This window comes from Panthera pardus, unplaced genomic scaffold (assembly GCF_024362965.1).
Source record: "Panthera pardus isolate Hobbes unplaced genomic scaffold, ASM2436296v1 HiC_scaffold_12, whole genome shotgun sequence".
Classification (NCBI taxonomy): Eukaryota; Metazoa; Chordata; class Mammalia; order Carnivora; family Felidae; genus Panthera; species Panthera pardus.
Genome location: NW_026526677.1, coordinates 114,974,927 through 114,997,803, shown reverse-complemented (window position 1 = coordinate 114,997,803; position 22,877 = coordinate 114,974,927). Strand labels below are relative to the sequence as shown.

The following is a 22,877-nucleotide window of genomic DNA, read 5'->3' as shown; positions in this document are numbered from 1 at the left end:
TTAATGTCTGTGCCTTTTCCTAGGTAAAAAAATATATATATATCCGCTATGATTTGCTGACTTAACACTTCTATCCCTTTGTCTCTCTCTTCATCTTCTGGGAGCCCTCTGATTCTGATGTTGTCCTTTTTAATGAGACAGGGTTAGGTGTAGGTTGAGGGTTATGGTTAGGGTTAAGGTTAGGGTTAGACTTAGGACCCAGGATGCTCCAGGCACTGAAACCCCAACAGTGCACTTGTCTCCACGAAGGGCTGAGTGGAGTACACAAGGGAGGGTACCAGTCAGGATTAGTCTTTGGGTTCCAAGACCAGACAACTCTATGGGACGTTCTTCAGGTAGGCCTAAGAAATACTCTCTTGTAGGCACACTCGCGCTTTGGAAATCACATGGTGATGTTTCAGGTTCCATGCCAAGTGTTTCTGCACCTATTTTCGAACCCGTGTGCGTGTTGTAGTCAGACTTTGGAATTGGGTCCCATGGGGAGAGAGCCATAGCTATGGTTAGGGTTCGGACCAGGGACATCGACAGGGCTGAGATGACACCAGTATCATGAATTCCATGGAGGACTGAGGTGACGGCACATGCACAGCTGTGGGCCTGCTTTAGAGTTAGTGTGATAGATAGGGTTAGGAGCAGGTTGAGGGCTAGGGTTAAGATTACGGTTAGGGTTAGGGTATGTCCCAGGAGACTCCAGGCACTGACCCCACATCAGAGCAACTGTCTCCCCGAAGGGCCGAGTGGAGTACACAAGGGAGGATGCAGGTCAGGATTAGTCTTTGAGTTCCAAGTCCAGACAAATGTATGGGCCACCCTTCAGGGAGGCCTCAGGAATTCTCTTGGGCAGCTGCAGCCAGGCCTTTGAAAGGACATGGTGATGTTCCAGGTTTTTTGCCGAGTGATTCTGTACCACTTCATGCGCCCAGACTCGTGGTGTTTTCAGACTTTGGTATTGGGTCCCCATGGGGAGAGACCTTAGCTAAATTTAGGGTTCGATTGAGTGACATCACCAGTGCCGAAGCGAATCCAGTCTTGTGATCTCCATGGAGGGTTGAAGTGAGGGCCCATGTGAAGGTGCAGGTCATGAGTAGGCTTTGAATTGAGATAGGGTTAGGGTTTGTTGAGAGTTCTGGCTAGTGTTAGGGTTAGGGTTAGTTTCCAGGGGGATGCAAGCGCTGACCCCACAGCAGTGCAGTTGTCTCCCTGAAGGGCTGATCGTGCTCGTCAGGATTAATTTTTGGGTTCAAAGGCCAGACAACTGTATGGGCCACTGGTCGGGTAGGCCTCAGGAATTCTTAGGGGCAGCTACAGTGGAGCTTGGAAACAACATAGTGATGTTCCAGGTTCTATGCCAGGTGATCCTGCACCGCTTCAGGACTCCAAGTGTTGGGGTTGTCAGACTTTGGTATTGGGTACCCATGGGGAGAGAGCCTTAGCTAGGGTTAGGGTTCGATCCAGGGACATCGCCAGTGTTGATGAGACCAGTCTCGTGACCTACCTCGAGGGCTGAAGTGGGGGCCCATGTGATGGTGCGCTTCAAGTGTAGGGTTAGAGTTCGAGATAGGGTTTGGTTTCACCTGAGGGGTCTGGTTAGGGTTTCTGTTAGGTTTAGGTCTCAGGAGCCTCTAGACACTGACCCCAAGGCAGTGCAGATGTTTCCCCAAAGGGCTGAGTTGAAGACACAAGGGAGGGTGCCGGTCAACATTAGGCTTTGGGTTCCAAGGCCAGAAAAATGTATTGGCCACCCTACAGGTAGGCCTCAGGAATCCTCTCATGCAGCTGCAGTCGCGGTTTGCAAATTACATGGTGAATTTCCATGTTCCATGCCGAGTATTTCTGCACTGATTGTTTATCTCATGTGCGTGCTGTTGTCAGACTTGAAATTTATTCCACATGGGGAGAGAGCCTTAGCTAGGGTTAGGGGTCGGTCCTGGGAAGTCACCAGAGCTGAAGCTACTCCAGTTTCATGATCTTCCTAGAGGGCTGAGTGAGGGCCCATGCGAAGTTTCAGGTGAAGTACAGGGTTAGAGTTAGAGATAGGGTTAAGTGTAGGTTGAGGGATATGGTTTGGGTTTCGGTTTCAGTTAGGGTTAGGTCCCAGGAGGCTCCAAGCACTGATTCCACAACAGTGCTGTTGTCTACCTGAGGGGCCGAGTGGTGTCCCCAGGGAGGGTTCAGTCAGGATAAGTCTTTGGGTTCCAATTCCAGACAAATGTATGGGAGACACTTCGGATAGGCCTCAGGAATCCTCTCGTGCAGCTGCAGTCGTGCTTTGGAAATGACGTGGTGATGTTCTACATTCCGTGTAGAGTATTTCTACACTGATCTCGAAACCGTGTGTTTGCTGTTGTCAGTTTTGGAATTGGTTCCCACGGGGTTAGCGCCTTAACCAGGGTTAGGTTTAGGTCCAGGGAAGTCGGCAGGGCTGAAGCGACTCCAGGTTCGTGATCTCCCTCGTGGGCTGAATTGAGGGCCCAGCAATGATGCGGGTCAAGTGTAGGGTTAGAGTTCAAGATAGGATTAGGTTTCGGCTGAGGGTTCTGTTTAAGATTACGTTTAGGGTTAGGGTTAGAATTAGGTCCCAGGAGGCTCCAGGCACTGAAAGCACAGCAGTGCCGTTGTCTCCCCGCTGGGCTGAGTGTACAAGGGAGGGTGCTAGTCAGGATTATTCTTTTGGTTCCAAGGCCTGACAACGCTATGGGTCACTGGTGTAGTAGGCGTCAGGAATCCTGTCAGGCAGCTATAGCCAGGCCTTCGAAAGCACATGGGGACCTTCCAGGTTCTATCCCGAGTGATCCTGCACCGCTTCTGGAGCCCAGGCATGTGGTGTTGTCAGACTTTGGTATTGGGTCCACATGGGGAGAGAGCCTTAGCTATGGTTAAGGTTCTGTCCCTGGACGTCGCCAGGTCTGAAGCGACTCTGGTCTCGTGATGTCCCTCCAGGGATGAAGTGAGAGCCCATGCGACGGTGATGGTCAAGTGGAGGGTTAGTGTTTGAGATAGGATTAGGTTTCGGTTGAGGGTTCTGGTTAGGCTTAGGTTTAGGGTAGTGTTAGGACCCAGGATGCTCCAGTCTCTGAACCCACAGCAGTGCAGTTGTCTTCCCGAAGTAATAAGGTGAGGGCACATGGTAGGGTGCTTGTCAGGATTAGTCTTGGGCTTCCAAGACCACACAACTCTTTGGGCCACTGGTCAGTGAGGCCTCTGGAATCCTCTCGGGATGCCGCAGCCGGGTCTTTGAAAGGACGTGGTGTTGTTCCAGGTTCTATGCCGAGTGATCCTGCACCGCTTCTGGACCCCAGGTGCATGGTGTTGTCACACTTGGTTTTGGGTCCTCATGGGGAGAGAGGCTTAGCTAGGGTTAGCTAGGGTTAGGGTTTGGTCCAGTGACATCGCCAGGGCTGAAGCAACTCCAGTCTTGTGATCTCCCTCGAGGGCTGAAGTGAGGGCCCATGCGACAGTGCGGGTCAAGTGTAGGGTTAGGGTTACAGATAGGGTTAGGTGTAGTGTGAGGGTTATGTTTAAGGTTATGTTTAGGGTTAGGGTTAGGTTCCAGGAGTCTCTAGACACCCCACAGCAGAGCAGTGTCTCCCCAAAGGTCTGAGTGGAGTACACAATGGAAGGTGCCTGTCAGGATTAGTTTTTTGGTTCCAAGTCCAGACAATTATATGGGCCACCCTTCGGTTAGGCCTAAGAAGTCCTCTAGTGCAGCTGTCATAGCTCTTTGGAAATGACGTTGTGATGTTACACGTTCCATGGTGAGTATTTCTCCACCGATTCTTGAACGTGTGCATGTTGTTGTCAGACTTTGGAATTGTGTCCCCATGGGAAGAAAGCCTTACCTAGGGTTAGGGTTCGGTCCAGGGACATTGCCAGGGCCAAAGTGACACCAGTGTTGTGAATCCATGGAGGGTGACGTGAGGGCACATTCACGGCTGTGGGTCTGGTATAGAGTTAGTGTGATAGATCGGGTCAGGGGTAGGGTGGGTTATGGTTAGGGTTATGGTTAGGGTCAGGGTTATGTCCCAGGAGCCTCCAGGTACTGAACCCACAGCAGAGGAGTTGTCTCCCTGAAGGTTTCAGTGGAGTACACAAGGTAGGGTGCCGGTCAGGATTAGTCTTTGGGTTCCATGGCCAGTCAAATGTATGGCCCACCCTTCTGGTGGGGCTCAGGAATCCTCTCGTACAGCTGTCTCCCCGAAGGGCTGAGTGGAGTACACAAGGGAGGTTTCCAGTAAGGATTTGTCTTGGGTACAAAGTCCAGACAAGTGTATGGAATGCTCTTCTTGTAGTACTCATAAATCCTCTGTTGTAGCTGCAGTCGTGCTTCAGATATGACATGGTGATGTTCCATGTTATGTTGAGTATTTCTGCACCGATTCTGGAACCCATGTACGTGCTGTTATCAGACTTTGGAATTGGGTCTCCATGGGGAGAGAGCCTTAGCTAGGGTTAGGGTTCAGTACAGGGACGTCGCCAGGGCCGAAACGATACCATTCTCGTGAATTCCATGGAGGGCTGAAATGTGGGCACATGGGCGGGTGTGGGTCTGGTTTAGAGTTAGTGTGAGCGTTCGTGTTAGGTTTAGGTGTAGCGTTAGGGTTACGTTTCTGTTTATGGTTGAGATTAGTTCCCAGGAGGTTCTAGACCCTGAACCTACAGCAGTGCAGTTGTTTCCCCGAATGGCTGACTGGAGTGCAGAAGGAAGGGTACCGGTCAGCATTAGTCTTTGCGTTCCACGGCCCCACACCTATATCCGCACTCTTCGGTAGGCCTCAGGAATCCTCCTGTGCATCTGAAGCCCTGCTTTGGAAATGACATGGTGATGTTCCACGCTTCACACATAATTATCCTGCACCGCTTCTCAACCAATTGTGCCTGCTCTTGTCAGACTGTGGAAATTCGGTCTCCATATGCAGAAAGCCTTAGCTACAGTTAGGGTTTTGGCCAGGGAAATCTCCAGGGCTGAAGTGACACAAGTTCTTTGATCTCCCTGAATCGATGATATGAGGGCACACGCATGGTGCGAGTCAGGTGTAGGGTGAGTGTTAAAGATGAGGTGAGGTTTAGGTTCACGTGTATACTGTGGGCCACTGTTAAGATTAGGGCTTGGTCACAGGAGGCTCCTGGCACTATACCCCCAGTAGGGCCATTGTCACCCCACAAGGCTGAGTAGAGGGGTCTAAGGAGGTTCCCAGTCAGGCTGAGTTTTGGGTGCCAGTGCCACTCCTCGGTTAGACCTCAAGAAGTCCCCTGTGGAGCTCCTTCTGGTCTTTGGAAATGACATTGTGATATTCCAGGTTCCATGCCATGTATTCCTCCTCCGCTTCTCGGCCCCATGTCCGTCATGCCCTTAGACTTAGGAATTGGGTCCCCATTAGGAGAAAGCTTTTGCCAAGGTTAAGGTTCGTTCCATGGATGTTGCCAGGGCCAAAGCGACACCAGTGCCGTGATCACCCTGAGGGCTGAATGAGGGTCCATGCACGGGTGCGGGTCATGTGTAGGGTTAGGTTTAGAGTTGGGTTGAGGTTTAGTTTGAGCGGTATGTGAGTGTCACAGTTAAGGTTAGCGTTAGGTCCCAGGAAGCTCCAAGCGCTGAACCTCCGCAGGTTAGTGGTCTCCCCAGAGGATTGTGTGTGGACCTCATCAGAACGGGCTGTTCAGGCTTAGACTTTGTGTTCCAGGAGCAGCCTCGTGTGTGTGCCATCTTCAGTTGGGCCTCATCAGCCCCCTTGTGCTGCTCCATGAGGGCATTGGAAATTTCATGATGATGTTCGATGTTCCATGTCGAGTAATTCTGTACCGCTTTGGGCCATTTGTTTGTGGTGTTCTCAGAGATAGGAATTGGGTCCCCATCTAGAAAGATTCTTAACTAGGGTTAATGTTCTGACCAGGGACTTCACCAGTGTGTATGTGACACCATTCCTGTGTGTCGTGTGCGTTGGGTTAGGGTTTGGGATTGGGTTTGGTGTTAGGCGTTAGGGTTATGGTTAGGGTTGTTGTTAGGGGTTACTGTTAGGGGTTAGAGTTAGGTTTATGCATTAGGGTTATGTTTAGGGTTATGGTTAGTGTTTAGTGTTATGGTTAAGTGTTAGGTTTAGGCATTAGGTTTGGGCTTGAGTTAGGCTTAGGTTTAGGGTTATGGTTTGGGTTTGAGAGTTAGGGTAATGGTTAGATGGTGGGGTTAGGGTAAGTTGATAGCATTAGTGTTAGGGTTTGCGTTAGGTTTAGGGATAAAGTGAGGTCTAGGTCTAGGACTTGGGTTCGGGTTATGGGTGTGGAGATTCGATTAGCGGTTAGGGTTAGTGTTCGAGTTTTATGGTTAGGGTTAGGGTTAGTGTTAGGTTTTAAAATTTTAGGGTTAGCGGGTAAAGTTAGAGCATTAGGGTTATGGTTTTAGGGTTAGAGTTATATGGTTAGGGTTAGAGGTTTAGGCACAAGGTCACAGTTAGTTCAGGGATTGTTTACTTTCTCAGTTCGGTAGGGTTAGTTTTGGGTTTAGGTGTAGGGATAGGGACAGGGTTTAGTATTAGGGTTATGGTTAGGGTTAGCTGTTATGTTTAGGTGTTGGGATTTGTGTTAGTGTTAGGGTTAGGTCAAGGACAAGAATTAAGTTATGTTTGCACTCCCACTTGGAACGGGGAGATGTTTATGCGTAGACATCGACCTGGATCTGGGAGGGAGTGTGTTCATTCTTTTCGCCCCTGTGTCTCTGCACCGGAGGTTCTTTTTGCCTTGCCCCATTCTTGCTTGGCTCTGGACTGTTTCACATCGCCACCCTGCCTCTCTAGGTATGGTAGGATTTCACGTACTGCCTCATCCGTTTTTGATGCATGGGGTGCATAGTTTTAATCTCTATATCATTTGTTTCTTTTTTGATTTTAATTATTTTCTTCATTCTGTCCTTTGTGAGTTTTGTTTGTTGTCCTTTGTCTGGTTTTTATTTTATAAAGTTATGGAGTTTACTTCAGTGTTTTTTTTTTTGTTTGTTTGTTTCTTTTTGCCTGAGGCAGACTTGTATTGTTATAAACTTCCCTGTTAGAACCAGTTTTCCTGCTTTACAGAAGTTTGGATTCTTCTGTTTTCATTTTCATTTGTTGCCATGTTTTTTTTTTTTATTTTCTCTTTGATTTGTTGGTTGAGCCATTGTTTGTTTAGTGGCATGTTAACTTCCATGATTTTGTGCCTTTTCCAGATTTTTTTTTTCTTGTTGTAGACTTCTAGTTTCATAGCTTTGTGGTCTGAAAAGACACATGGTATGGTGTCAATCAGTTTGATTTTGTTTTGGCTTGTTTTATGACCTAATATCGAGTGTGGGGAATGTTATGTGCACGTGAAAAGAATATGTATTGTGCTGTTTTAGGATGGAATGTCTAAAATATATCGGTTAAGTCCATCTGGTCTACTCTATCATTCAAAATCTCTACTTCTTTGCTGATTTTCTGATGGAAATATCTCTCCATTGATGTAATTGGGGTGTTAAAGTGCCCTACTATTATTGGATGACTATCAATTCTTTAGTTTTGGACTGTTTTGTGTATTTGGATGCTCTCAGTTTGAGCGCATATATGTTTACAATTGTTCTATCTTTTTGTTCGATTGTATCTTTTATTATTATAGTGTCCTTTGTCTCTTGTTACAGTTTTATTTTTAAATCTATTTTGTCTGGTAAAGGTACTGCTAGTGCAGATTTCTTTTGAAACCTTAGTTCTATAATTAGTCTCTTGTAGGTAGAAGATAGATGGGTCCTATATATTTACTCATTCTATCACCCAGTGCTTTTTATTATGAAGAGAGTGAGCACAGGCATGGGAGGGCGGGGTGGGGGGAATGAGGGAAGAGAGAGACAGAGAGAGAGTGAGAGAGAGAATGAGAATGTGAATGAATCCTCACCAAGTTCCATGCTCAGTGCAGAGCCCAGTTGGGGCTCAATCCCATGATCCTGCGATCATAGCCTGAACCGAAATCAAGAGTCGAAATCTCAAGCGATTGAGCCATCCAGTTGCCCCTATCTGTCACCCAGTGCCTTTGATTTGAGAATTTATTCTGTTTCTATTCAATGTAATTGATAGACATGTACTTGTCCTATTATTACTTGATATTGGTTATTTCTGATTTTTTCTGATCCTTTGTTCTCTTTCTCTTAATTTGATTTGCTGGGTTTCTTCACAATTTCACAGTTGAAATTGTTTGTCTTTATACTCTGCATATGTATTAGTAGTGTTTGATTTGTGGGTATTATTAGGTTTGTACCTAACCACTTCTGTATATAGGAGTCTATATTAAGTTGATAGTTGTTTAAGTTTGAACCAGTTGTTTACTCCTCTCCTTCCCGTGTTGTAGCTATGTAGTGTTCCTATTTTGAAACCTTTCATATTGTGAATACCTTGACTGATGTTTTACAGATATACTCATTTTTATTGCTTTTGCGTTTCACACTTTAATATTGTCACTTTAGGTGTTTCTTTTCCACTTAAAGAGTCCCCTTTAACATTTCTTGCAAGGGTGGTTTGTTGATTGTGAACTCGCTTAGTATTTATTTGGGAACCTCTTGATCTCTCCTTCCATCTGAATGATAGTTTGCTGGATAGACTCTTTGGCTGCAGATGTTTTCCATTCGGCACCTTTACCAAACCGTGCTGCTCACTTACGGTTTCAAAGTTTATTCTGAAATACATCCAGTGATAACTTTATGGGGTTTCCCTTGTAGGTAACTGTCAACTTTTGTTTTCTTGCTGTGAAAATTTTTCTTTATCACGACATTTTGGGTTTTAATTACTATACGACTTGGTGTGGACCTGCTTCTGTTGAATATAATGGGGGTTCTTTGTGCCTCCTGCTCTGTATCTCTTTCCTTCCCCGCATTAGGGAAGTTTTCATTTATTGTGTCTTCAAATAAATTTTCGGATTCTATTTCTCAGAGTTCTGAGAATGAGAAATAGGACAGAAAAGACTTATTGAAGGTTCTCTGATGAGTCACTGGCTTTGCATGCGTGGAGGATAGATTTGAGACTCAAATGAACAACCTGCCTTTAACTTCTAAGAACTAGAAGAAAAAAACAATCTATGCCCAATGTTCTCAAAAGGGAGAAATTAATCCATATGAGAGTGGAAACCAATGAAACAGACCATGAAATCAATAGAAAATATGAAGAAGACCAACAGTGGGTTTTCAGAAGAGTGAAACAAAATTGTCAGGACTATACATAGACTATGCTAAGACATAAAGAGGACCAAATTCAAAAGAATTATACATAAAAGAGAAGATATTATGCCTTATACAAAAGAAACATAAAGCAGACAAAGTGGCAACAGTGGCCAAATTAGATGACAGAAAACTACCTACCTAGAAGAAATGGATAGGTTCTTAGAAACACACAACCTACCAAGATTGTATCAGGAAGATATGGAAGGTTTGCACAGACCCATTAAAGGAAGACTGTATCAATACAAGAAGATAACCAATGTAAGTAAATTGAATCAGTAATCGATGTTCTGCCAAGGAAGAAAACCCCAGGACCAGGTGGATTCATTGGTGAATTTAACCAAACGTTTGTAGAAGAACTAACAAAGCGTCCGACTTCAGCCAGGTCACGATCTCGCGGTCTGTGAGTTCGAGACCCGCGTCAGGCTCTGGGCTGATGCCTCGGAGCCAGGAGCCTGTTTCCGATTCTGTGTCTCCCTCTCTCTCTGCCCCTCCCCCGTTCATGCTCTGTCTCTCTCTGTCCCAAAAATAAATAAAAATGTTGAAAAAAAAATTTAAAAAAAAGAAGAACTAACAGCAGTCCTCTCATTGATTCAAAAGGAATGAACACCACCAAACTCATTTCATGAGACTGGAATTACCCTGGTAGGAAGCCAGAAAGGATACTACCTGAACAGAAATCTATAGGCCAGTATCCCCGTGATGAATATAGATGAATCATTCCCAGTAACATACAGCAAACCAAATTCAGGATCACATGAAAAGGATCATTGACCGTGATGAAGGGTTTTTTCCCTGTAAAGGCAGGATGTTTCAGAAATGCATATCAATAAATGTGACCCCTCACATAATTGAATGAAATAAAAATCAACCAGAAACCAGACTCTTAACTATAAATAGCAAATGGAGGGTTACTATAAGTGAGGTGGGCAGGGGAATGGGTTAAATGGGTGATGGGCTATGGAGGGCGCTAGCAGTGAGGATCACTGGGTGTTGTATGTAAGTGATGGATGACTACATTCTATACCTGAAATTAACATACACTGTATGTTAACCAATTGGAATTTAAATAAAAACTTGAAAAAATAAATACTGAAGAAATGCATACATAAATTTAAACTAAACTAAATAAATACATTTTATTTTATTTTTTTTCAATATATGAAGTTTATTGTCAAATTGGTTTCCATACAACACCCAGTGCTCAGTCCAAAATGTGCCCTCCTCAATACCCATCACCCACCCTCCCCTACCTCCCACCCCCCATCAACCCTCAGTTTGTTCTCAGTTTTTAACAGTCTCTTAGGCTTTGGCTCTCTTCCACTCTAACCTCTTTTTTTTCCTTCCCCTCCCCCATTGGTTTCTGTTAAGTTTCTCAGGATCTACATAAGCGTGAAACCATATGGTATCTGTCTTTCTCTGTATGGCTTATTTCACTTAGCATCACACTCTCCAGTTCCATCCATGTTGCTACAAAGGGCCATATTTCATTCTTTCTCATTGCCATGTAGTACTCCATTGTGTATATAAACCACCCTTTCTTTATCCATTCATCAGTTGATGGACATTTAGGCTCTTTCCATAATTTGGCTATTGTTGAGAGTGCTGCTATAAACATTGGGGTACAAGTGCCCCTATGCATCAGTACTCCTGTATCCCTTGGGTAAATTCCTAGCAGTGCTATTGCTGGGTCATAGGGTAGGCCTATTTTTAATTTTTTGAGGAACCTCCACACTGTTTTCCAGAGTGGCTGCACCAATTTGCATTCCCACCAAGAGTGCAAGAAGGTTCCCGTTTCTCCACATTCTCGCCAGCATCTATAGTCTCCTGATTTGCTCATTTTGGCCACTCTGACTGATGTCAGGTGATATCTGAATGTGTATTTCCCTGATGAGGAGCGACATTGAGCATCTTTTCATGTGCCTGTTGGCCATCTGGGTGTCTTCTTTAGAAAAGTGTCTATTCATGTTTTCTGCCCATTTCTTAACTGGATTACTTGTTTTTCGGGTGTGGAGTTTGGTGAGCTCTTTATAGATTTTGGATACTAGCCCTGTGTCCGATATGTCATTTGCAAATATCTTTTCCCATTCCGTTGGTTGCCATTTAGTTTTGTTGGTTGTTTCCTTTGCTGTGCAGAAGATTTTTATCTTCATAAGGTCCCAGTAGTTCATTTTGCTTTTAATTCCCTTGCCTTTGGGGATGTGTCAAGTAAGAAATTGTTACGGCTGAGGTCAGAGAGGTCTTTTCCTGCTTTCTCCTCTAGGGTTTGGATGGTTTCCTGTCTCACATTCAGATCCTTTATCCATTTTGAGTTTATTTTTGTGAATGGTGTGAGAAAGTGGTCTAGTTTCAATCTTCTGCATGTTGCTGTCCAGTTCTCCCAGCACCGTTTGTTAAAGAGACTGTCTTTTTTCCCTTGGATAATCTTTCCTGCTTTGTCAAAGATTAGTTGGCCATACGTTTACAATAGCATCCAAAACAATAAAATTTATTGGAATAAATTTAGCCAAGGAGGTGAAAGATCTCTACAGATAACTACAAAACCTGTGTGCAGAAATGGAAGAAATTCAATTTGCATGGAAGAAACAGAACACACAAGTCAGTGAAAAGCCACCCCATGTCCATCTGTAGGAGGAATTAATACAGATACAACGTCCATACTACTCAAAGCCCTCTAGAGATTCAGTGCTACCTCTATCAAGACTCTGATGCAATTTTTATGCAATTAGAAACACATATCCTCAAATGTATTTGCAACAACAAAAAGACCCTAAGTAGCCAATGCAAGAAAGGACAAAATAGGAGGCATCACACTTCTCGATTTCAAGCTTCATTCTAACACAAAGAAGTCAGTTATGTCACTGGCATAAGCACACACATAAGACAATGGAACGGAAATTGAGAGCCCAATCTAAACCCATGCATGCACAGTCAACTAGTATTTGACAAGGGAGTCAAAAATACACAGTGGAGAAGGATAGTCTCTTGAATAACTGGTGCTGGGAAAATTGGATATTCACATGTACAAGAATAAAGGTTAGCACTGTATGTTACACCACTCCCTAAAGAGTGAAAGGAAGAAACATAGATGTGGTTAGAGAGAAACAGTGACAAAGAGGAAGTACAAAGAGGAAGGTAGACACCTGCTCGAGGTATGTGGATGGCATTAGATGCATCAGGGGAGAGGGGATGTATGAGATGGCTCTGCGTGCTGGGGCAGAAAGGGATTGTATCGTGGGCATCAGAGTTCCATGACCCCAAGACTCCAACATCCCTGGGTCCAAGCTCTGTAGAAGCCATTGGAATTGAACAGAAGAGTATCCCTCATTTCTTCTGGAATTGTGAGGCTCAGCCTCATGTTCTGTCATGGAGAGGGATGTCTTGAGGGAGATTGTGCTGCTCTTTGGCAGGTATACTCCAAGTCTGCCCTGTGGGGAGGTGTCCTGGGGCCATCTCTCTCACTGCCCCAGGCCCTGTTGGATTTCCCCTCCCCCCCACCAGCTGGCCTTCCTCAAGTTCTGAACCCAGGCATCAGGCATCATGTTGTCCCCAGGTCCTGAAGTCTGTACCTGGAAGAGGTGGAATGCTGATATTGATTTTAAAAAATTGACAATAAGGTCCATATCCTCCCTCTGGGACTAGCGGTGTGCATCCCAATCGTGGGTTGCTATCCTCCTGTCCACAACTAATCTGAGGATTCCAGAAGGTAGGTGAACACTTTAAAAACTCTAGTCTTCTCTTAAATCAAATTCAAAGACATTTTCTTGTCCCAGATTTTTTTTAATGCTGAAGAGATGGCAATTAGTAATTGAAGGCATAACGGTCCTATAGGATATTTACCTATATGACTGGTGGACATTATTTCATCCATCCATGTCCCTAAAGCACATTTCATTGGAAATATTATCCAAGGATACATACAGTAAATTCACAACTGATTCATAGCTCCCTGTAAGTTTCATTCTGACCTTGTCACATATGTGTCATCAAAAATATTATTAGTGACTTTTCAGATAAGCTCTTCACATCAAGATGGTGATGTTAGAAAATCTGGTATAAATGGAATTTCACAAATTCCAAATTAGGAATTATTTTTCATTTTTAATGCTTCTTTTTTCTTTTTTTGAGAGATCCCGAGCTGGGGAGGGGGGAGAGAGTGGGAGATACTGAAACTAAGGCAGGCTCGAGGCTCTGAGCTCTCAGGACAGAGCCTGACGCGGGGCTCAAACTCATGGACTGCAAGATCACGACTTGCGTCAAAGTCGGACGCTTAACCGACTAAGCCACCAAAACGCCCCAGGAATTATAGTTTATTGGCAAAGAAGGAGAAATTAAAAATAGTGTAAAGGATGTGTATTTTTAATTGAAATATTGTTCACACATTTGTTGTATGAGTTTTAGGCATACATTGTAGTCATTCCATATGTCTATAAATTATATTGTACTTAAGCACAAGTGTAGCTATCCTGTGAAACCATGCAACAGTATTATTACAGGATTGATTCCATTCCATTGGCTGTCCCTTGTATCCCTAGGACTCATTCATTCCATAGCTGATGCCGGTATCTCTCTCAAAGGTGTTCATTCTTTATCTAACCTAAGTATTTTGGTGGTAAACACAATTACCACTTGCTCAGCAAGTGTAAATTGGCGGTCTATTTTTCTGTGAACATTGCTTAAAACATTACAAATGATGTCATTACGTTAATAAATTCGGTTTCATTCTTCACTCACAAGAAAGGAGAAGGAAAAGATTTCTTTGTGTCCCAGGCCCTGTCATTAAAACCTTTCCCAATGTGGAGAACAGGTTTAGTTGCCCAGGCACCTTCAGTGTCTCAGCTGAGTGATCAGGGCCTTCCACATTGCAAAAATGCCCATGATGGCCAACAGAGAGAGCTCGAGCACCGCAGACCCGGAGAGGCGGGTGTCTCTGCCCAGGCAGTGATGGCCAGCAGAGGGCGCAACATCGGCTTTTCTGACCCAGGGCACCTGAGAGCAGGAAGGGCGTTGATTGCTCCCAGAGTACTCAGGGCCTCTGCCACTGCCTCAGTACAGAGAGCAGAGCTGCATTTCCAGCAGGTTGTGCCGCCCGCCCCAGGGGAGATCTTGGGAGCTTTGTAGCAACTTGGCATCTCCTGAGTCGCCAGAGAGAATTTGTCTTATTGTACTGAGTGCTGAGGAGTGGGCGCTGGGTGGCTTCCCTGGGCAAGCTGGTTGCTGAGCTGCACAGGCCCTTGCATTTTCTGGGCTGTTCCCGTGTTTCATTCCTCCCCTTCCCGGACAGTATTTGAACAAGACATATTTTACTAAAGGTCTCGTGGATTGCGGAGTCCCACGACATCACCTCATCGATGCAGTTGATGGTTTGTTCCAGATTCAGGCCTGTTTCCGGGAAGAAACCCTGACAGATTCAGAAGAATGGGAGCTGCATTCCGTTAGGACATGAATACATGAAATGCTCGTCTTGGGAACTCCTAGAAGAATGAGCTGGGACCCACTTTCCGAGTCCTGCTAGAACCAGTGACCGAGGTAAGGGCACAAACTGTCCCCCACATCATACATGCCTTTTAAAAAGTTTCATGGTTATTTTTCCAACCTAATTAAGTGATTGCAAACTACAGAAAACCTGGTAGGTACCTGTCATTAACGTACGTTATCTTTAATTTAAATTGCAGTGAGTAAAGTTACAGTGTAGTATTAGTTTCAGGTGTAAAATATAGAGCAACCCTTCCACACGTCATCCGGTGTTCATCCCAGGTGTACTTCTTAATCCTCAGCAGCTGTTTCACCCATTCCCCGCCTTGCTCTGGAAGCCCTGTTTGTTTCCTAGTTAAGAGTCTGTTTGTCACTGTCTCCTCCCCGCCCCCCCCCCCCCGCTTTGTTTTGTTTTATTTCCATGTGTTAGTGAAATCATCTGGTATTTGTCTTTGTCTGAAAGGCTTATTTCACCCAGGGTAACATTCTCTTGCTCCATCCAGCTCATGGCAAATGGCAAGATTTCATGTTTTTACGGCCTAGTAATATTACATTCCATATACCACATCTCAATTTATTCATCAGTTGATGGATGCTTGGATAGTTTCTGTAATTTGGCTGTTGTAGGAAATGCTGCTGTAAACATCATGGTGCATGTATCCCTTTGAAGATTTTGTATTCTTTGTGGAAATACCTTGTAGTGAAATTGCTGGATTGTAAGGTACTTCCATTTCCAGTTTTTTTTTTTTTTTTGAGAAATCTCCATAATGTTTTCCAGACTGGCTGCACCAGTTTGCATTCTTACCCACAGTGCAAGAGGGTTATTCTTTCCCCACATCCTTGGCAACACCTGCTGTTTCATCCTTCATTGATTTTCGTCATTGTGACAAATGTGATGTGTTATCTCATTGTACTTTTGAATTGTATTTCCCTGAAGATCAGTATTGTTGAGTATTTTTTCATGTGTCTCTTGGCCAGGTATATGTCTTCCTTCGGAAAATGTCCATTTTTGTCTTCTGCCCTTTTTTAATCAGATTTCTCATTTTTTGGGTGCTGTATAACTGTATATATTTTGGGCACTAACCCTTTATCTGATGTCGTTTGCAAATATCATTCTGTAGGTGTTTTAGTTTTGTTGATTATTTCCTAGGTGATGGAAGGTTTTAATTTTTATGAAGTCTCGTTATTTTTGCTTGTGTTTCCTTTACCTCTAGAGATATATCTACAAAGACGTTTGTACAGGCAATGTCAAATAAGATACTACCCGTGTTATCCTCTGGGATTTTTATGGTTTCAGGTTTCACATATAGGTCTTTATCCATGTTGGATTTATTTTTGTGTATGTTGTAAGAAAGTGGTCCGTTTTTGTTTTGTTTTGCAGGATGCTGTCCAGTTTTTCCAAAACCATATGTTGAGGAGCCTTTTTTTTAAGTTTATTTACTTACTTTTGATAGAGAGAGCATGAAGTAGAGGGGCAGAGAGAAATGGAGACAGAGAATCCCACGCATGCTCTGCACTGTCCTGAGATCATAACCTGAGCTGAATTCACAATCACATGCTTTGTTGACTGAGCCACCCCTGTGTCCCCAGACTATCTTTTTTTCCATTGGATGTTCTTTCCTGCTTTGTTGAGAATTAATTGACCATATAGGTGTGAGTTCATTTCTACATTTCTATTCTATTGATCTATGCCTCTGTGTGTTGTTGTTGTTGTTGTTGTTGTTGTTGTTTTGCCAGTTCCATACTGTTTTGATCAGTATAGCTTTGTAATATAACCTAAAGTCTGGAATTGTGATGTCTCCAGCTTTGCTTTTCTTCTTCAAGTTTGTTTTGGCTGTTTGGGGACTTTTGTTATTCCATACAAATTTTGAGATTATTTGTTCTTGTTCTGTCACAAATGTTTTTGTTAGTGTGATAGGGATTTCATTATATGTGTAGATTGTTTTGAGGAGTGTAGACATTTTAACAGTATTTTGTGCTTCCCATCCATGAACATGAAATGTATGTCCATTTCTTTGTGTCTTCTTCCATTTATTTCATAGGTGTTTCATAGCCTTTAGAGTACAGGTCTTTCAACTCTTTGGTTAGGTTTATTCCTGGTTTCTTGTGGTATTTGTGAGCCTGTCAATGGGATTGATCCCTTACTTTCTCTCTGTGTTAATTCATGATTTTTGTTAGAAATGCAATACATCTATGTAGCTTGATTTCTGTATATTGTGACTTGTGGAATTCATATATCAATTCTAGCAAGTTTTAAGGGAATCTTTCATGTTTTTTATAGAACACATCATGTCAGTTCCAAATAGCGAAAGTGCTACATCTTCCTTGCCAATTTGGATGCCTCTTATTTCTTTTTGTTGTCTGAGTGCTCTGGTTAGGGTTTCCCGTACTATGTGGAATAACAGTGGTGAGAGGGGTCATCCCTGTTTTGTCCCTGACCTTGGAGGAAAAATTTTCAATTTTTCCCCATTGAGGTGAGATGAGCTGTGGGTTTTTCCTAGATGACCTTTATTATGTGCAGGTAGGTTGAGTCTCAATGTACTTTGCTGAGGGGTTTTATCATGAATGGATGTGACATTTTGTCAAATAGTTTTCCTGCATCTGTTGAAAGCATCGTATTGTTCTTATCCTTTCTTCTATTACTGTGGTGCATCATGTTGATTGATCTGTGAATGTGGAACCACCCTTGCAGCCCAGGAATATATCCCACTTGATTATGGTAAATGATTCTATTAATGTATTGTTGACTTTAATTTGAAGGTATTTTAATAAGAATTTCTGCATACATAGTCATCAGGCTATCGGGCTGCAGTTTTATTTAAAAATTTTTTAAACATTTTTTAAATGTTTATTTCTTTCCTTTGAGTACATAAAAGTGAGGGAGGGGCTCAGAGATAGGGAGAGAGAGAATCCTGGCCATGCCCTACACTGTCATGGCAGGGTCCAACATGGGACTCAAACCCACGCACCGCAAGATAATGTCCTAATCCGAAATTAAGAGTTGAACAGTAAACAGCCCGAGTCACACAGGCGCCCCACCAGTTTTCGGTTTTAGTGGAGGCTTTATCTGGTTTTGGTATCAGGGTAATGATGGCCTCATAAGATGAATTTATAAGTTTTCCTTCTTTTTTATTTTTCGTAATAATTCGAGGAGAATACATCTTACCTCTTTCTTAAATGGATGGTAGAATTCATCAGTTAAACCATCTGGCCCAGAACTCTTGTGTTGGGGGGAGATTGTTTTATTACTGATTTGATTTCTTTCTGTTTTCAGATTTTATGTATCTTCCTGTTTCAGTTTTGGTAGTTTGTGTGTTTATAGGAATTTGTCCATTTTTCTCAGAGTTTCCAATTTGTTGTATATAGTTGTTCATAATATTAACTTCTAACTGTATTTTTGTGGTGTGGACTGTTATTTCTCCTTTCTTATTTGTGATTTTATTTATTTGAGTCCTTTCTCTCTTCTTACTGAAAAGTCTGCCTAGAAGGTTTTCATGTTGATTACTGTTTTCAAAGAACCAGCCCCTGGTTTCATTGATTTTGTCTAGTGTCTTTTTGGTTTGAATATCCCTGATTTCCCTGTGAATCTCTATTACTTCTTCCTTCTGCTGTTCTTCTTCTGATATGTGACCTAGAATATGATCAATTCTGGAGAATGTCCCATGTGCGCTTGAAAAGAATATGTACTCTGCCATTTTAGTATGGAGTGTTCTAAATATATCTGTTAAACCCATCAGGTCCAGTGTGTCATTCAAAGCCATTGTTTCCTTGTTGATTTTCTGTTTACAGCTTCTGTCCATTGATGTGAGTGATGTGCTAAAGTCCTCTACTATCGTTATATTATAAAAAATGAGTTCCTTTATGGTGGTTGTTAAATCTTTTATATACTTAGTGATCGCATGTTGGGTGCATCAAAATATACAATCATTGGATCTTCTTGTTTCATTGTCCCCTTTAGTATGAGATAGCGTCCATCTTCATCTCTTGTTATGGCTTTATTTATTTATTTATTTATTTATTTATTTACTTACTTATTCATTTATTTATTTTAATTTAAGTCATAGTTGACATACAGTGCATTCTCGGATTCGGGAGAAGAATTTGGTGATTCATCCCTTACATACAATACCCAGTGCTCATCACAACAAGTGCTCTCCTTAATACTCATCTGACATCTAGCCCAGCGCTGACCCATTTCCCTCCATCAACCTTCGTTTTCTTTCTCTAACATTAGGAGACTCATGTGGTTTGTTACCACTCTTCTCGTTTCCTTCCCCCTTCCCATGTTTTCATCTGTTTTGTTTCTTCAATTCCACATGAGTGAAATCCTATATTTGTCTTTCTCTGATTGACATATTTCACTTAGCATAATACATTCTAGCTCCATCCACATCATTGCAAATGGCAAGATTTCATTCTTCTTGAAGTTGAGTTATATTTCTTTGTATATACATATGTTTGTATATATGAACGTACACATATGTACATATATATATATATATATGTGTGTATACATACACACACACACACACACACACACACACACACATACACACAAACCACTTCTTTATACCTTCATCAGTTGATGGATACTTGGGCTTTCTCTGTAGTTTGGCTACTGTTGATAATGCTGCCATAAATACTGGGTTCATGAAATGTCACTCTTAGGTATTTACCCAAAGTGTACCAAAATAGAGTCTCGGTTTTAAAGGTTATTTTGCCTGATATAAGTATTGCTACTGGCTTTCTTTTGACATTATTGGCATAATAAATATTTCTTTATTCCCTCACTTTAAATCTGAAGGTGACTTAAGTCCAAATAAATCTTTGTAGACAGCATCTAGATAGGTGTTGTTTTTGTTTGTTTGTTTGTTTTGTCCATTCTGACGCCCTATCCAATGTCTTATGATTGGAGCATTTAGTCCATGTACATTTAGAGTGGTTATTAATAGGTATATATTTAGTGCCATTCTACTAGTTGTTTTGCCATTGTTTCTTGGTGTTTTCTCTGATCCTTTCTTGTCTGTAACACTTTTAGTCCTAGATTTCCACTCAAAGAACCCGATTTAAATATTCTTTTCTTTTGACTGGTAGTACATTTCTTTACTTCTTTTTAATATCTCTCTTTTTTAAATTTAAGCTCAAGTTAGTTACTTTATAGTGGAATACTGTTTCAGCAGTAGAATTTAGTGATCCATCAAGTACAAAATATACCCAATACTCATCCCAAGTGCACCCGTAATGCCCATCACCCATTTAGCCCATACCCCTATTCAATAACCCTCCTGGAACCCTGAGTTTCTTCTCTGTATTTAAGAGTCTCTTATTGTTTGACTCCCTCTCTGTATCTTATTTTTCCTTTCCTTTCACTACGTTCATCAGTTGTATTAAATTCCACAGATGAGAGAAATCATATGATGTGTGTCTTTCTCTGACATATTTTGCTTAGCATAATCAAGTCAGGTTCCATCCATGTTGTTTCAAGAGCAAGATTTCATTCTTTTTGATCGCCGAGTAATATTCCATTGTATGAATATACCACATCTTCTTTATCCATTCATCTGTCAATGGTCATTTGGGCTCTTTGCATAATTTAGCTATTGTTGATAATGTTGCTATAAACATTGCAGTGCATGTGCCACTTCGACTCAGCATTAGTGTATCCTTTGGATAAACACGTGGTAGTGCAATTGCTGGGGCCTAGTGTAGTTCTATTTTTAGTTTTTCTGACAAATCTCCATACTATTTCCAGAGTGGCTACACCACTTTGCATTTCCACCAGCATTTCAAAAGCGTTCCCTTTCTCTGCATCCTTGGCAAATCTGTCTTTTTCGGAGATGTTAATTTTAGCCATTCTGATAGGTGTGAGGGGATATCTCATTGTGGTTTTGATTTGTATTTCAGTGATGACGAGTGAGATTGAGCATCTTTTCATGTGTGACCAATCTGAATGTCATCTTTCTTAAAGTGTCTCTTCACGTCTTTTGCCCATTTCTTCACCGGATTATTTGGTTTTTGGGTGTTGAGTGTGATGATTTTTTATAGATTTTGGATACTAATCCTTTATCTGATATGTCACCTGCAAATATCTTCTCCCATTTCATTCAGTGGCCTTTCAGTTTTGCTGATTGTGTCCTCTGCTGTGCAGATGCTTTTTATCTTTAGGTCCCAAAGTTCATTTTGGTTTTTATTGCCCTTGCTTTGGAGACATGACAAGCAAGAAGTTGTTGTGGCCAGTATCAAGGAGGTAGATTGCCTGTTTTCTCCTCTAGGATTTTGATGGTCCCTTTCTTACATTTATATCTTTCATCCATTTTGAGGTGTGTGTGTGTGTGTGTGTGTGTGTGTGTGTGTGTGTGTGTGTGTGTGTGTGGTTTAAGAACATAGTCCAGGTCCAATCTTCTCACTGTCCAGTTTTCCCAGTACCATTTGCTGAAGAGACTTTTGTTTTTCCATTGGATACTCTTTCCAGTGTTATCAAAGATTACTCGGCCATATGTTTGAGGGTCCATTTATGGGTTCCCTATTCCATTCCATTGATGTCTGTGTCCGTTTTTGTGCCCGTACCATACTGTCTTGATGATTGCGGTTTTCTAATACACCATAAAGTCCAGATTTTAATGTCTCCAGCTTTGTTTTCTTTTTCAACATGACTTTGGCGATTTGGGGTCTTTTCTGGCTCCCTACAAATTTTAGGGTTGTTTGTTCTAGTTCTGTGAGAAATGCTGTTGTTATTTTGATAGGGATTGCATTGAATGTGTCGATTGCTTTGGGTGGTATTGACATTTTAATAATATTTGTTCTTCTCATCCATGAGCATGGAATGTTTTTCCATTTCTTTGTGTTTCTTCCATTTCTTTCATAGATGTTGTATGGTTTGTTCCTTTATTTTTTTAATGTTTGTTTATTTTTGAGAGAGAGAGAGAAAGAGAGAGCACATGAGCAGGGGAGGGGCAGAAAGAGAGAGAGAGAGGGAGACACAGACTCTGAAGCAGGCTCCAGACTCCGAGCGGTCAGCACAGTGCCCATCACGGGACTCAGACCCACAAATGAGGGATCATGTCCTGAACCGAAGTTGGCACTTAACCGACTGAGCCACCCAGGCGCCCCTCTATTGTTTTAAGTGTACTGATCTTTTACCTCTTTGGTTATGTTTACCCCTGGGTATTTGATGGTTTTCAGTGCAGTTGTAAAGTACATCAATCCTTGATTTCTTTCTGCTGACTCATTATTGGTGTATAGAAATGCAGTCAACTTCTGTATATTGATTTTATATCCTGAGACTTTCCTGAATTCCAGTATCAGTCCTAACAGTTTTTCCATGGAGTCTTTTGGATTTCCTTGGAAAGTATCATGTCTGTGAAGAGGGAAAGTTTGACCCTCCTTGCCAATTTGGACGCCTTGTATTTCTTTTTGTTGTCTGCTTGCTGAGGTTAGGACTTCCAACAGTTTGTGGAATAATAGTGGTGAGAGTGGACATCCCAGTCGTGTTCCTGACCTTAGGGGGAAAGCTCTCAGTTTTTCCTCAATGAAGATGATATTAGCTGTGGGACTTTTGTATCTGGACATACTGATATTCAGACAAGATCTTTCTATCCTTCCTTTCATGAGTACTTTTTTTTTTCATCAAGAAAGGATGCTGCATTGTGTCAAATGCTCTTTCTGCATCTATTGAGAGGATCATATGGTTGTTATCCTTTCTTTTATCAATGTGATGTATCACATCAGTTGATTTGCAGATATTGAATGGGTGGTACATCCCAGGAATAAATCCAATTCATTGTGGTGAATAATTATTTGTATGTATTGTTGGATCCGGTTCACTACTTTTTGTTGAGAATTTTTGCATCCAGGTTCATCAGGGAAATTGGTCTGTAGTTTTCTTTTCTGGTGGGGTCTTTGTCCAGTTTGGACTCAAGGCCAAGCTGGCCTCATAGAATGAGTTTGGAAGTGTTCCTTCCATTTCTCTGGCCATGACCGTATCTTTTTCTTTCATTTGGGATGCATTCCTCTTGTCTTGGCATTTTGGCTGAGTATTTGCCTTCTCTGTGTTACAAAAGCTCATTATGTTAGCTGCCTGTGAGATGAATGGCTTTATGAAAAGGAGGTCATCTAGTGTCCAGGGTCTGACCATCAGGGAGTGTCTGTGGTGTGTGTTGCATACACTGTTTTGTGTTCTGGCTGCACTGTCCTTCAGGCC

General features: G+C 42.3%; 1 long non-coding RNA gene across 8 annotated transcripts in view; it reads left to right on the top strand.

The window, feature by feature from the left end:
* The first annotated feature begins 14,619 nt into the window (after positions 1–14,619).
* LOC128776230 (uncharacterized) overlaps positions 14,620–22,877 on the top strand; it is a 31,099-nt gene continuing 22,841 nt past the window's right edge. For all 8 annotated transcript variants that reach the window (XR_008421343.1, XR_008421340.1, XR_008421342.1 and 5 more), the window contains exon 1: positions 14,620–14,731. This is a non-coding gene — a long non-coding RNA (uncharacterized LOC128776230). The remainder of the gene's footprint in view (positions 14,732–22,877) is intronic.